We start from the raw sequence: 14828 nt of genomic DNA, 5'->3' as shown, positions 1-14828 counted from the left end.
AATGTCAATCTCAACCAAAAGGAAAAGTACCAAATCAAGCAAGTATGAAGAATATGTCCTAGTTTCTAATCTAGGACGTGCAAAAGGTTCTGGTAAAAGTCAAAATTTAAAAAGTGTCAAACCCCAAGGTTTGATGATGCTAAAACTGGAGGAGGACCAGCTGGTCTCGATGAAGCACAATTTAAGCCTTCTGAATTATCTTCCAGTCCAATCTCAGAACAGAGTAAAAGTTTCACCAGCACAAATATCTACTCTAGATGCCAGTGATGTTTTTATATCTAAAGAGCACAGAAATTCCCTTCTAGAACTTCAAAAAGTTTTGAGAGTGGATGCTACTCCTAAAGCAAGGCAGATGCATCTTGCTAAGTTCCTGAGAAGCCTTCGGAAAATGGTAGATGAGTTTGGTGTGGCAGTTGTGGTGACCAATCAAGTTGTTTTGCAAGTAGATGCCTCTGCTATGTTTGCTGGTTCCCAAGTTAAGCTTAAGGGAGAAATTGAATGTGTGCTGGCACTGCTCTCTTAGCTAAAAGGCAAATTTCTTCACTGTTGACAAGGGCCATGTTGACTGTAATAAATGGAGGGTTTATGGCTTAATAAGGAGCAAGAGTTTCATCTTCGAGGAATGGTTTGTATTTATTGTGCTGGACTGTGCGACTACCATCGCTTGAAGGATGGATTGGAATTGTGGGAGCCGTATTCCTTTGATTGGTTGAGGCAACTGGCCTCTATTATGTTTTCTGGGTCAGAACTGAGCGCTCTTCTTCCTTGATGATCGTGTGAGCTTTTCTTGTAGCAAAAATTTAAATTTCAGAGGACACAGTCATTTGGTTGGTTGTACATGTGTATTCTCAATCGAGTGGATCCATGTGACTTTAATGTAGCTGTAACAAAGGCAGGGGAGGTTGAATCATGTCCCTATGGAGAAAACGATGACTATGGCCGGCTGCTCAAAAGTTGGCTATACCGTATCAAGCCATCAGTAACACATGAACCTTTTCATCCTCGGGTTCCATCACATGATTATCTGATAAGTGAGTTCAATCAGTCATCAAGCTCAGCAACACCAACACAATTGCGTTGGAATCCTTTCAACATTCCAGATACGAAAACAAATTTCATTGATGGACTGTTCACTATATGTGGAGCTGGTAGTTCATTCCTTCGGCATGGCTTTGCAGTGCACATGTATGTCGCAAATGCATCTATGGAAGGTTGTGCATTTGCTAATGTTGATGAGGACTTTTTGATAGTTCCACAACAAGGAAGATTATGGATAACGACAGAGTTAGGAAGATTGCAGGTTTCTCCCGGTGAAACAATTGTGTTGCAACAAGGTTTCCGGTATTCCATTGATTTACTAGATGGTCCTTCTCAAGGGTACGTTGTAGAGGTTTTCAGTGGCCGTTTCCAGCTTCCTGATCTTGGTCCAATCGGTGCAAATGGCCTGGCCTCACCGCCTGACTTTCTAACACCTACAGCATGAACTTAAAGACCAAGAAAGCTTGCTCCTCCTTCAGGTTCATCTTTGAATATGGCTTTAGAGGCAAGTCCGCGGATAATATGCAGTCGGTTCTAATCACATGTCATGGTGTTGACCTTCGAGGATGTTCTCAGTCACCTTCCAGACTCGAGGGGGACGCTTCTGATTGTGCTCCCCCAGACTTAGTGCACAAGGCAAGGCAACAAATGGTTGAGCATATTGACATATGGCTTTCACAATGCCAAGATCCAGATCACGGTGGGATCTTTTGGAGATTTTGTGGGATTGCGGGCGATTGTTGGGATGCAACCATGTAAACCGCTCTCAGTATAGTTGTCACCATAAGCTGAATCGGCGGAATGTTAGCTTAAAGGTTGTTTTATTAAAATGGCAAATGCAACGTGGCAAACCGAACTTAAGTCAAGGCTATCTATCACAGCCAAAGAATGCGATTTGGTTTAAGATTTCAATCCTGATCCTATGGAGATCTGCGCTCCAGTTTTATCTCTTAATTGGCCAATTATTAAAAGATTTAGAGGAACGTTGTTCCATGTTTAGAATAGATGAAACGCCCTTTCATAATTTTTATGTAATTTCAGATGAAACAGCGCAGAGGTTTTTGGGGTCGATTTGTTTTCCCCTTAGAAGCATTTTATTTATTGTATAAAAATTCATTTGAGAGTTAGAGGGGAGAGTTCGGAGTGCTGAGAGCTGGTGGAGAACAGAGCTTACCATGTACAATTTTTGGCAGAGAATTTAATGAAATTACACAGCTCTGACTTCTGAGATTCCTGTGGTATGATAATTTAGCATAAGTTTTTCTTGTGTTTTCATATGTGATCTGTTATGTTTCATTTCACTTCATGATCATTTCTAATTGAAAAAATGAAGTGTTAAGGATAGAATTCATAGTATTATATGCTCTACCTTTAAGTTTGTTCAATATTTCATGTTTTCTTCTGTTTGACAAGGATTCATCTCCTATGCCCTTGTCAGCTCCTCACCAGTCTTGCCATCCCATTTAAATCTAGATTTGGTGTTAAATTTCTTGCCTACCTTGCCTCAGTCGATAATCTGTGTTGTTCATTATATCTCTCTGTTCAAGCTGTGATTTTGCCCATGCGCCCAGGAAAACCCCCTCATTTAATTAAAAAAAACCCCTTTTGATCAGTTTACTAGCCTAATATCAGTGTTACCTTATTGGTCATCTCATCTATTGAAGATTTTATGAGATAGACCGAAGAGAGCCTTCTCCTGCCCCGTAGGGCTAGCTACGAGGCTAAATGGTTTGATGTTGCCTTGAGGTTTACCTTTCTCAGCCTGAGGTGAAATTTCAAGCGCTAACAGGTGGTAAGAGGGTGAAACATATATTAGAGCTTGTGCACAATGATGTGTTTGGACCTGTGAAGATTCCATCACTGGGTAAGTTTGTGTACTATGTATCCTTTATAGATGACTTCTCAAGGAATACATGGATATATTTCCTTAAGAAGAAATCTGAAGTCTTTGACAAGTTTAAAGAATTTAAGGCTCTAGTGGAAAACCAGACAGAGAAGAAGATAAAGGTGTTGAGGACAGATAACGGTGGAGAGTTTCGCAGTAAGGAATTTGAAGAATTCTGTAAGAAGTGTGATATAGCACAGCAGAACACTACTCCATACACACCTGAGAAAAATGGAGTTGCAAAAAGAATGAACAAGACATTGATGGAAAGGGAAAGAAGCATGCTCAGTGGTGTCGGGTTAGGATAGGAATTCTGGGCAGAGGCGGTGGAGATAGCATGTTACCTGGTAAATAGATCACCTCCTCAGTGTTGGAGGATAAGACTCCACAAGAGGTATGGACTAGTAAGAAACCCTCTCTTTCACATCTGAGGGTATTTCGATGTGATGCATATGTACATGTTCCAAAGGAGAAATGAACCAAGTTGGATAGTAAATCTAAAAAGTGCATCTTTATTGGGTATAAGGATGGTTTAAAGGGTTATAAGCTTTGGAACCCAGTAACAAGGAATGTTATGTACAACCGAGATGTGGTGTTCAGAGAGGTAAAAGATTTTATTAAACATGAAGTCCAACCAAAGGAACTTGAGAAGATAGAGTTTGAGATAAAGGAGGAAGAATCAAACTCCACAGCAGAGGAGGAATCAGAAGATGAAGAGCCACAAACTCCGGGTGTGAGAAGATCAGTTCGAGAAAGAAGGAAGCCAGAAAGGTATAGTCCATCTGCTTTCTGTTCAAATTTTTCTTTATCTATTACTGATGATGATCCCAAAACTCTGAAGGAAGTAGTAGATTCAGAGGATGGAAAACTTTGGAAAGAGGCCATGGTTGATGAAATGGTATATTACACAAAAATGAGTCTTGGAATCTGGTGGAGTTGTGGGCTGGAAGGAAACCCATTGGCAGCAAATGGGTGCTCAAGAAGAAGACAAATGCAGAAGGAAAGGTGGAGAAATACAAAGCTTGGTTGGTAGCAAAAGGTTGTTCCCAGGTGTCAGGAATTGATTTTGGTGATATTTTTTCTCATGTTGCCAAGGTAACTTCTATTAGATTACTTTTATCTATTTCTGCTGCTTTTGATTTTGAGGTAGAACAAATGGATGTGAAGACAACATTTCTTCATAGGGATCTGGAAGAGGAGATCTACATGAAGCAACTTGAAGGCTTTGTGTTGAAGGGTAAGAAATAACTGGTATGCAAGTTAAAGAAATCTTTGTATGGGTTAAAACAGTCACCAAGGATGTGGTATCAGAAATTTGATACATTTATACGGGGAATTGGCTTCACCAGAAGCAAAGAAGATCACTGTGTGTATTTTAAATTAATTGGTGACCGTGTTATTTATCTGGTCTTGTATGTGGATGATATGTTGCTGGTTGGAAATGACAAAGAAATTATCCAGGATTTGAAGATCCATTTGTTCTCCAAATTCGACATGAAAGATCTTGGTGCTGCAAACTATATTTTGGGCATGGAAATTAAAAGAGATCGGACAAAGAGGAAGCTCTAGTGAAACCAGAGAAAGTATGTCGAGACAATATTGTAGAGATTTAATATGCAGGATAGTAAACCGGTGAAAGTTCCTATTCCTGTAGGTGTAAAGTTATCTGCTGAACAGTGTCCCAAGGCACAAGAAGAGGAAGAGGACATGTCCCGTGTTCCATATGTAAGTGCAGTCTGTAGCCTGATGTATGCGATGGTCTGTATTAGACCAGACATTGCACATGCAGTGGGAGTATTGAGCAGGTTTATGTCAAAACCAGGGAAGGAGCACTGAATAGTAGTGAAGCGTGTTTTCAGGTATTTGTGTGGAACTAGTGATTATGGTTTGTGCTACCAAGGAAGACCGGGATTGGACAGAGTGTTGGATATTCGTGGCTTTGTTGATGCAGACTGGGTTGGAGATCTGGATCACAGAATATCTACAAGTGGGTATGTGTTTAACCTATTTGGAGGTGTAGTCAGTTTGATGAGTAAGAAACAATCTGTAGTGGCACTATTCACTACAGAGGAAAAATATATGACAACCACTCATGCAAGCAAGGAAGCAGTTTGGTTGCAGAGATTATGTTCAAGTATGGGGTTAGTACATGGAGCTATAAGGATAGACTATGACAGCCAAAGTGCAATTTTATTGGCAAAGAACCCTGCATATCATTCAAATACAAAGCACATTGATGTTCAATATCACTTTGTGAGGGATATGATAGAAGACAAAAAGGTGTTGCTAGTAAAGGTGGACACTTTGAAGAATACTGCAGATGCATTGACAAAATCTGTGAGCTCTGAGAAGTTCTCTTGGTGTAGAGAAACAATGGGAATTACAGGGCTGGATAAATGACTAAGCTCTCTTGTGGCCCCCTGTGGAAAGAAAACAACAAGTGGGAGAATGTTCGAGTTGTGTTATATTCTTTCCACGACTAGCCCATGTAGTTAACTGGGGGTTAGAAGGGGGGCGAAGCCCCCCCCCCCTCACTGTGTCGATTGTGTAGTGGGGGGAGTCACAGGGGGTTTGAGGGGTGTAGGTAACCCCACTCTATGGGGTTCGGGGCAGCGCCCCAAAAAATTTTGGTTTTGGGCCCTATATTAGGTTGGGCGGACCTACCTATGGTTTTTTGCATGTTTTTCGCACATGGTTTTGGACACGATGGTTTTCGGTCCATGGTATTGGATGCTTCAGCATGTATAAATATGTATTGTAACATTGAAAGGAACATAATGAAAAATCAAGCTCGTAGTCCCGGTTTTGGGATCCAAGGGAAAATCTTTGTGTATATGTGTTTTATGTGTTATGCTCTCACATTGTTTATTTTCTGTGTTTTAGAATTCGTATGCAGGTAATTTTTGTACGGGGTTAAAAGGCATTTAATGGCCATACCTTCCATCCTCGTAGCATCATCCCAACCTTACCTACCAGATTCAATAGCAAAATTGTCTCCATGGAAGTTGAGGTAATTGATGACCCATTGGAATACAGCCTCTTGCTCAATCAAAGCTGGTTCTATGTGATTATATACATCGTATCTTCAGCCTTTCATATATTTCACTTCGCCCATCAAGGGAAGATCATGACCATTAAACAACTATCATATTGCATACCTCATTCACAAATCACTCCAGGAACTACTATTTCATACATCGACAAGGATGTTCAAAGACTCCTCCCTTATGCAGATCTTCCCCTTTCCCCCATCTGACCCCTCCCAATTTATGGCTTCAATCATTACGATCTCTCACTACACCAGTGGACCCCATCAATTCCCCAATCCTTGGGTTTTTCCCTCCATTATGAATATCAGTTCCTTCAAAATTGTAATGCCTCTCTCTCCAATTGAGCTCGATTATGAAGTTTCCTAATCAGCTTCATCCAATCCCAATGAGGACACTCATCACAAACTCAATATTGAATGGTACCCATGCTCACATGGGTGATCACCCAATTTATTTCATGTGACTTCCTTGATGATGAGTTGTCTTTTGAAGAGGCCATCTTAGAGGCCGTGGCTTCATTAGATAATCCTTGGGAAGACATATCTCATGGTGAACCTTTTCTCCCTGATTTGGAAAAGGCAGGGCTTGGCACATATAATCCTAGTTTGAGCTAAGCGGAATTTCTTAGGCCATCTAACAAAGTTGCACCCTCACCCCAAATTGAGTCTTGGATTTCTTCTCCTGAAATTACCACCTAGTTTTCCACTTTAAAACCGGCCTTGTTGACAAGTGCCTTGCACCTTATTTTTGTCTTGATGGTCATCCTCATGACGCATTGCTAGCTCGTAAAACCACTCCCTTATCATGTCCTCGAGTAGTTCTCGATAATTACATGGTTCGAGGCTCTAACTAGAATCATCAACCTTTAGGAATGTGGAAATACAATTCTATGTGTAGAAATTCCTGTAGATTCACAACCTCATGCAATGCACTAAAGCACAAGACAAGAATCTACTTCTAATTTCAACCAGCAGAAGCCAATAGATTGATGAAAACGATATGAACAAGAAGAAGATAAATCAATGGCACATAACACAAGATGTATCTGGGGAAATCCACCACTCAAAACCTTGCTATCTATATTACATATATCAAAAATATGAGTGAAGATACAAAGCTTGTTCTCACTAGAACAATTCTGCACAAGTGTGCTCAACTCTCTCAGTTCACAAGCTAGCTCTTGGCCAACACTTAGCCAATTCTCTAGCTCTCCAAGCCCCTAATCTCTTGTGTTATTCCTAGGATGAATATCATGTATTTAAAGGGAATTCATGCTTCTAAAACTGTACAATCCAAACATAGGATCAATCTCTTGTGCATGCATGATATTTACACTCTAGTAAATAATAGCACTGATAGGACAATGTCCCTGCACTCTAGTCTCAACTAGGTCTTCCTTAGAATCGACATGCATGAGTTTATGATGAGGGAATATTCAGTTAACTAGAGTGACACTTGTGGATGCACTAGTGCACCAACTAACTGTTAACTCTCTATTAGTTCCACAAACAGTTTGGAACTAATTTAACTGAACTTAACTCAGTAAACTGAGTGATCTAATTTCCAACTCAATTTAAACTCATACTGGACCCGTAAAACTTATGGAGAACATATACATGACTTCAGAAAGACTTCCAAATCAAAATTTGTAAGTTAATTAAACTTAATTAACTATTTACAAGTTGCTATGAGAATATAATTCAATTTTAATTCACAGTTTAATTCAATGACAAATTAAACTAGTTTCTTGTTGCCATTTATCAACACTCCCGCTCAACAAGAAAGAGATTATCAACTACCCTGATCTTGTCTTTGTGAAACTCGAACTTACATCTTGACAATGCCTTTGTCAAAATGTCAGCATCTTTCTCCTCTGTGGGAATGTACTCTAACAACATAATCTGCCTCAATACACAATCTCTAAGATGATGATATCGGATATCAATATGCTTGGACTGATCATGAAAAAATGGATTTTCAAAGAGTTTGATATGTTAGGATATTCCGACACATAGGATATAGTTAAGTTCAACTTGGTCTAGTATAGAGTTAGGTTAGAGTTAGGTAAAATGTGTTTCTTTACCGTTGTACATTTTGTAACTTACAATCCGACGGTCGCGATATGTAGTGATCCGACGGTCACGATATGTAGTGATCCGACGGTTCACTCTCACCTCGGTATTACCAACACTTGATCCGTGGCTTGACACCCGATTGGTCCATGAGTTCTATTTAAAGCGCATGGAGGGTCATTGTTCGGGTAATCCGTGCATGAGAGAAGCTTATGTAAATTTTCATTCTTTGATTAATAAATTGCCTGTAGTACCCACGTTGGGACAGGCCGTGGACTGTTTCCCTCCTTGCACTTTGAGGGTTTTAACCACGTCAAAAATACTGGTGTATTGATTTGAGATCTGGTTGTGAGCGGTGTCCTTTTGGTATTCTTTCTGAGGAACTGATTATCGCAATAAATCACAGTTGGATCCATCTGCTGACCAAACAAACCAACCAGGATCTTCCTCATCTAGATGGCCTCACATGCTGCCTAACTCATAGCCATGTACTCTGCCTCTATGGAACTGAGTGTAACCGATCTCTGTTTCCTAATATACCAATAAATTGTCATTGACCCAATACTAAAGATCCCTCCTGATGTTCTCTTTTGGTCGGATGGACTCCCTGCCAAATCTGCATCAGTGAATCCTTGAAGCTTCACTCCCTTTGTCTGTATGTACCATAATACATACTAAGAAGTGCCCCTGAGGTATCTCAACACATGCTTTTCTGCCTTCCAATACAACTTGGTATGCCTAAGCATCACTTGACTAAGTTGGTTAACTGCATATCACATATTCGGTCATGTGTTCACCAAGTACATGAGTGAACCCACAAGATGTATGCAAATAATAGCTTCCACTACTTCCCCTAAAGTAGCATTCTCCTTCCTCCAGTTCCCTGCTAAAGGAGTCTCCATGGGTTTGTTGCTCTCCATGCGGAATCTCCTGAGTATCTCATTGGCATACTTGCCTTGAGACACAAACAACTCCCCATCTCCCTGCCATACCTCCATGCCAAGAAAGTAATGCATGAGCCCCATGTCCTTCATCTCAAACTCTCTTGCAAGGTCCTCCTTGCAAGACTTGATCAACTTATCATCACCTGTCAGTATGAGATCATCAACATAAAGTACAATGATCAACATTTTACCTTCCACCACTATGTGGTACAGGTTCGCATCCACTTCACTCTTCATGAAGCCCAACCTAGTGAAGTAGTTATCTATCATGGTGTACCAAGCACGGGGTGCTTGCTTCAACCCATACAACGCTCTCTTGAACTGACACACATGCTATTCACGGTCGAAGGTCTCAAAACCTTCAGTTTTCTCTATGTACACCTCTTCCTCAATCATGCCATTGAGGAAGGTTGTCTCCACATCCATTTGGTGTATCTTCCCACCCATCTATGCTGTTAGTGCCAATATAGATCTGATCGACGAGTACCTTGCAATAGGAGCAAAGGTCTCATCATAATCAATCCCCTCTACCTGTAAAAAGCCACGGGCCACAAATCTAGCCTTATGCTTCTCCACACTACCATCTGCAGCTTGATTTACCTTGTAAATCCAATGGGATCTCATCACTGACTTGTCCTCTCATCTCAGGACCACATCCCAAACATTGTTATGAACTATGGAGTCATACTCCTCCATCATGGCATCAACCCAAATAGGCTGCTACACTGCTTCCTTAAAGGAAGATGGCTCTGTCACAACACATTTGCCCATAAGAGCCATGTATCCAGTGTACCTTTCAAGTGACCTCCTCTACCTACGCGGAGAAGTGGGTGCTCCCACATTCTCCTGTGCATCATCCAACAACCTGTCAGCCTCTCTGGTGCGCTTTCTTCCCTCTCTGGAAGACTTTGCCTGAGTGGATGTCTCCACTCCCAGCTCCTCTTCATGTGGTTGATCCACATCAATCTAAGGCTCCTCAACCTTAGGAGCTAAAAGCACCTCATCTGCATGTAGCTCAAGCTCCCCCTTAAGGGAAACTCACATGGCCTTCTCCTCATCAAATTTGACATCCCTGCGAACCATTATCATCCTATTGGTTGGCAAGTACACTTGATAGTTGTGAGGTGTATCAGTGTACCCCACAAATATCCCCAACTCTGTTGTCAGTTCAAGCTTCTTCCGTGCATCTTTGGTCACATGGCAATATACCGATGACCTAAAAATCCTCAAGTGACCAACATTTAGCTTCTTAGAAAAATAAGCCTCCTTTGGTGTCTTCATCTCAAGTATTTGATGTGGGCTAAGGTTCTGAACATAAATTGTTGTGTTACATGCCTCAACCCCCAATTGCAGTGGCAGGTCTTGATCATTCAACATCACCCTTGCTACCCCTACTATGCTTATGTTCTTCCTCTCAACCACCCCATTCTGTTGAGGGTTATGGGGTGTCATAAACTCCCATTTAATCCCTTCTGCTACACAAAAGTTCTTAAACTCGTTTGAGACATACTCACCATCGTTATCACTTTGTAGATCTTTAACCTTCTTGCTCGACTCTTTCTCCACTAATGCTTTAAACTCACAAAACTTTGTGAAAGTTTAATCCTTTTTCTGCATGAAAAATATCCAACATTTACGAGAATAATCATCAACAAATATACCATAATACTTATGTTTGGCCTTGGATGCTGTCAAGAATGGTCCATAAACTTCTGAATGGACTCGCTCTAGAATAGCCTCTGCTCGACTGTCTCTGTCGTGAAAGGGAGACTTGGTGAATTTTCCCAAAGTACACCCCTTGCATGTATCAACTTGCTCAAAAGTACCTTTGGGAAGACCAATAAAGATCTGTTGCAATATCTTCAAAGCCCCATGATGCAAGTGACCCAATTGCCTATGCCACAACTCGCCAATGTCTCGGCTCTGCACCCTTTCTGCTTTTGTGCTCAAAACAACACAATCCTCTACCCTCAACTTATAGAGATTCTTCACCATCCTTATCTTCTTTACTTGACCCGTGGCTATGTGTCGAAGGAATGCATTTCCTTTCGAGAAGATCACATCATAGCCTCTATCCTCAAGCATGGCAACAGATACCAAGTTCTTCTTCGGCCTGGGCACATACATAACATTCTTCAAGGTGAGTGGATCCCCATGCTCCCTCTGAAAAGTAATCGTGCTCAATCTAGTAACACTATACTTCTCGTCGTTACCCATCTCGATATGCATATGGAGATCTTCCTCCTCCAGGTCATTGAATAACTCTTTGTTGCCAGTCATGTGAAATGTGTTGTGTGTGGAGCATGATTGTTCAGAGGTCTTTGTTTCAGCCGGATGTATACCCCAGGATGTTTTGTACACCCCTCCACGCGGGGGGGTTGCGGGGGGGACTTGTCCCCCCCACGGGGGTTCGGGGGGGCCCATCCCCCTCGGCTAGGGGGTTCGAGGGCCAGCGGTCCCCCGACGGGGGCTCGGGGGCAGCGCCCCCGAAGCCAAAAATAAACGTAAAATTGCCTTGTAAAAGTATAGTAATTTCTAGTCAATCTGGGCCGTTCATTAGGCGGATGATCTAACGGTAGAACTTATGTTTGTTTAGGGTTTTTTGCCCTAGAAGGCAACCCCTCTCTTTGTATGAGGGTATTGTATTTGAGGCTGTGTGATAGATATGTATTCTGTGTGAGCGAGAAACAGAGAGGTGAGATTGTGAGAGAAAACAGAGGATATTACAGCGGATTTGCTGTAGGTTGTGTCTCTTCATTTTGCTAGATAATAGAAAGGAAGGATTGGCTGTTCAGGGTGGACGTAGCCCAAACTGGGTGAACCACGTATATCTGTGTCTCTCTTGTTTTGTGCGTTTTCTATGTTTATATTTCTGCAATATTTTATGTGTTCCATTGCTCCGTAATATATAATTTTCTAACAAAATGAAGCTCCACTGTCTAAGTACCATACACTTCCCATCATTGATGACACCATGCATGCAATGAGGGAAAAGTCCAATTCGAATTGAGAGGCCAAATCCTCACCCACCACTCCTCCTGAGGACTTCTTCTTGGACTTCTTGAGTGGACAATTTGTAGCAAAATGGCCCAGCTCATGACAATGAAAGCACTTAACTTTCGTCATGTCTTTCTTCTTACCTCCATGATAAGAATTTGATTTAGAATGGGAAGCTTTCCCTTTCCCCTTCTTCTCCTTAATCGCTAAGGCACAATTCTCTTCATCATCAGTATTTGATGAAGAGCCATCCTTGGTGTTCCTCCTAATGTCCTTCTGCATCAAATTCGACCACATTTGTTCCCAATCCAGCAGCTTCTCCCGACCATTGACAAAGTCTTGATAACTATGTCAACTCTTTGGGAGTCCTAGAAGAGCAAGACTCGCCCTATCATCCTCAGAAACCATGATTCCAACACTTCCAAGTTCATCATGACACTGAGTGAACTTGGTTAAGTATTTTGGAATCGTCTCGCCTTTCTCCATTTTGATTTTTCGAAGTTTGTCCTTCAGTGCCAATTTCCTTTGGTCACTGTTGTTCTAATACAATTCCATCAATGTTTTCCACATAACATACGAATTTTCCTTTCCATGGAGACTCGAGATAATGTCATCTCGAACTCCCTCAAGGATTATCTGCCTCGCTTTTGCCACACACTTCTTCCATTTGGCCAAATTCTATCCATTTGATGTTGTTGGCTTAGGAATTTCTTGATCAGTTAATTCCTTCAAGCCATTATCCTCCAGCACAGAAACCATTCTGTCCCTCAAGGCTATATGATTCAAGCTTCCTTCCAAGGCATACTCGAGCCGCAAACTGGAGAATTCCATATGTCGATCTTGAAGTATGTATTGCAAATTCGAATTTCACTTGTAACCCAAAACTCAAAATTTCAAAATCTCCTCTAGTATATTGTTTTCAGCTTCGATAACATGTAGAAAATCTTGTAGATTCACAAGCTCATGCAATTTACTAAAGCACAGGACAAGAATCTACTTCTACTTTCAACGAGTAGAAGCCAATAGATCGATGAAAACAATATGAACAAGAAGAAGATAAATCAATGACACATAACACAAGATGTATCTAGGGAAAGCCACTACTCAAAACCCCGCTATCTATATTGCATATATCAGAAATATGAGTGAAGATACAAAGCTTGTTCTCACTAGAACAATTCCGCACAAGTATGCTCAACTCTCTCAGCTCACAAGCTAGCTCTTGGCCAACACTTATCTAATTTTGTAGCTCTCCAAGCCCCTAATATCTTGTGTTATTCCTAAGATGAATAGCCTGTATTTAAAGGGAATTCATGCCTCTAAAATTGCGCAATCCAAACATAGGATCAACCTCTGATGCATGCATGATATTTACACTCTAGTAGATAATACCACTGATAGTACAATGTCCCTACACTCTAGTCCCAATTGGGTCTTTCTCAGAATCGACATGCATGAGTTTCTGATGAGGGAATCTCCAGTTAACTAGAGTGACACTTGTGGATGCACTAGTGCACCAACTGACTGTTAACTCTCTATTAGTTCCACAAACAGTTTGGAACTAATTTAACTTAACTTAGCTCGGTAAACTGAGTGATCTAATTTCCAACTCAATTTAAACTCATAATGGACCCCTAAAACTTAGGGAGAACATATACATGACTTTAGAAAGATTTCCAACTCGGAATTCGTAAGCTAATTAAGTTAATTAAACTTAACTAACTATTTACAAGTTGTTATGAGAATAGAATTCGATTTTAATTCACAGTTTAATTCAAGGACAAATTAAACTGGAATCTCTTGTAGCCATTTCTCAACACTATGTGGCATTAGTCCGACATAGTGTGCCATATGTTGCTGACACCAACCCGTGAATTCATACACACCAAAAGGTATCCTTGGCTTATGCATGACAATGGGTAGTACTTGGCATAACCTATCTAAAAATCACAAGCTTTCTTTTGGTGATATTTTCATGCTCATTAAAAAATGAAAATCATAATCTTCCTTTTGTTCTTATTTTCAATCTCATTAAACCTCTGAAATGTTGACTTATTTCCATCATTTCCTACTTGTTTGTTAAAATGAAAGTCGTTGAGCAATCTCTTTTTCTAGCCCCTAAAAAATCTCACAAACAAGATTCATTGAATCTTTAGGTACATTTACTGCGCTAAGAGGCACTCTCGAGCACAATACCATAGAGATGTTGTAATGTAATGTTTAATGTTTAACATTTTGATTAAGTCAAATTACATAAAAATAAAAATTAAATTAAATAAAAAGTTTAATGTAATGTAATGTAAACATTTTAACACAAAATAAAATAACGAAATAAAAATATCCCTATAAAAATAAAATAAATATAAATATAAAAATGGCCCATGGTATTGACCTATAGTATTGAGAACTCATGGTATTGACCCATGGTATTCATGTGGAATGTAGCCTATTTAAAGGGGAGAATTAGACCATCCTAGAGCCATCTTAACTCCAATCTACCAAGTGTCAAGAGTGAACTCCAATTAAAATAATATAAAGTCCCTTCTCTAAATATGAGTAGGTGTTTAACATCATAGAGTATGTGGTTACTTTATTCAATTAAACCATCCTAGAGCCATCTTAACTCCAATCTACCAGTGTCGAGAGTGAACTCCAATTCAAATAATATAAAGACCCTTCTCTAAATATGAGTAGGTGTTTAACATCATAGAGTGTGTGGTTACTTTATTATTTCCTTGACAGGTACAAATCAAATAATATAAAATCATCTATTTATTTTTGTGTTGAGAGGCGCTCTCCAACACAGTATGGTAGAGATGTTGTAATGTAATGCTTAACATTT

The 14828-nt window shown here is 40.3% G+C and overlaps 1 pseudogene; it reads left to right on the top strand.

Moving 5' to 3' along the window:
• Positions 1-838: 838 nt before the first annotated feature.
• LOC149159931 (homogentisate 1,2-dioxygenase pseudogene) lies at positions 839-1483 on the top strand (annotated as a pseudogene).
• The last annotated feature ends 13345 nt before the right edge of the window (positions 1484-14828 follow it).

The sequence above is a fragment of the Pinus tabuliformis genome, chromosome 5_2 (genome assembly GCF_031772625.1).
Source record: "Pinus tabuliformis cultivar Carrire ecotype Pingquan chromosome 5_2, CPIR1, whole genome shotgun sequence".
Lineage (NCBI taxonomy): Eukaryota > Viridiplantae > Streptophyta > Pinopsida > Pinales > Pinaceae > Pinus > Pinus tabuliformis.
Note: the sequence above shows the minus strand (reverse complement) of the source record. Positions and strands in the feature narration are given on the sequence as shown.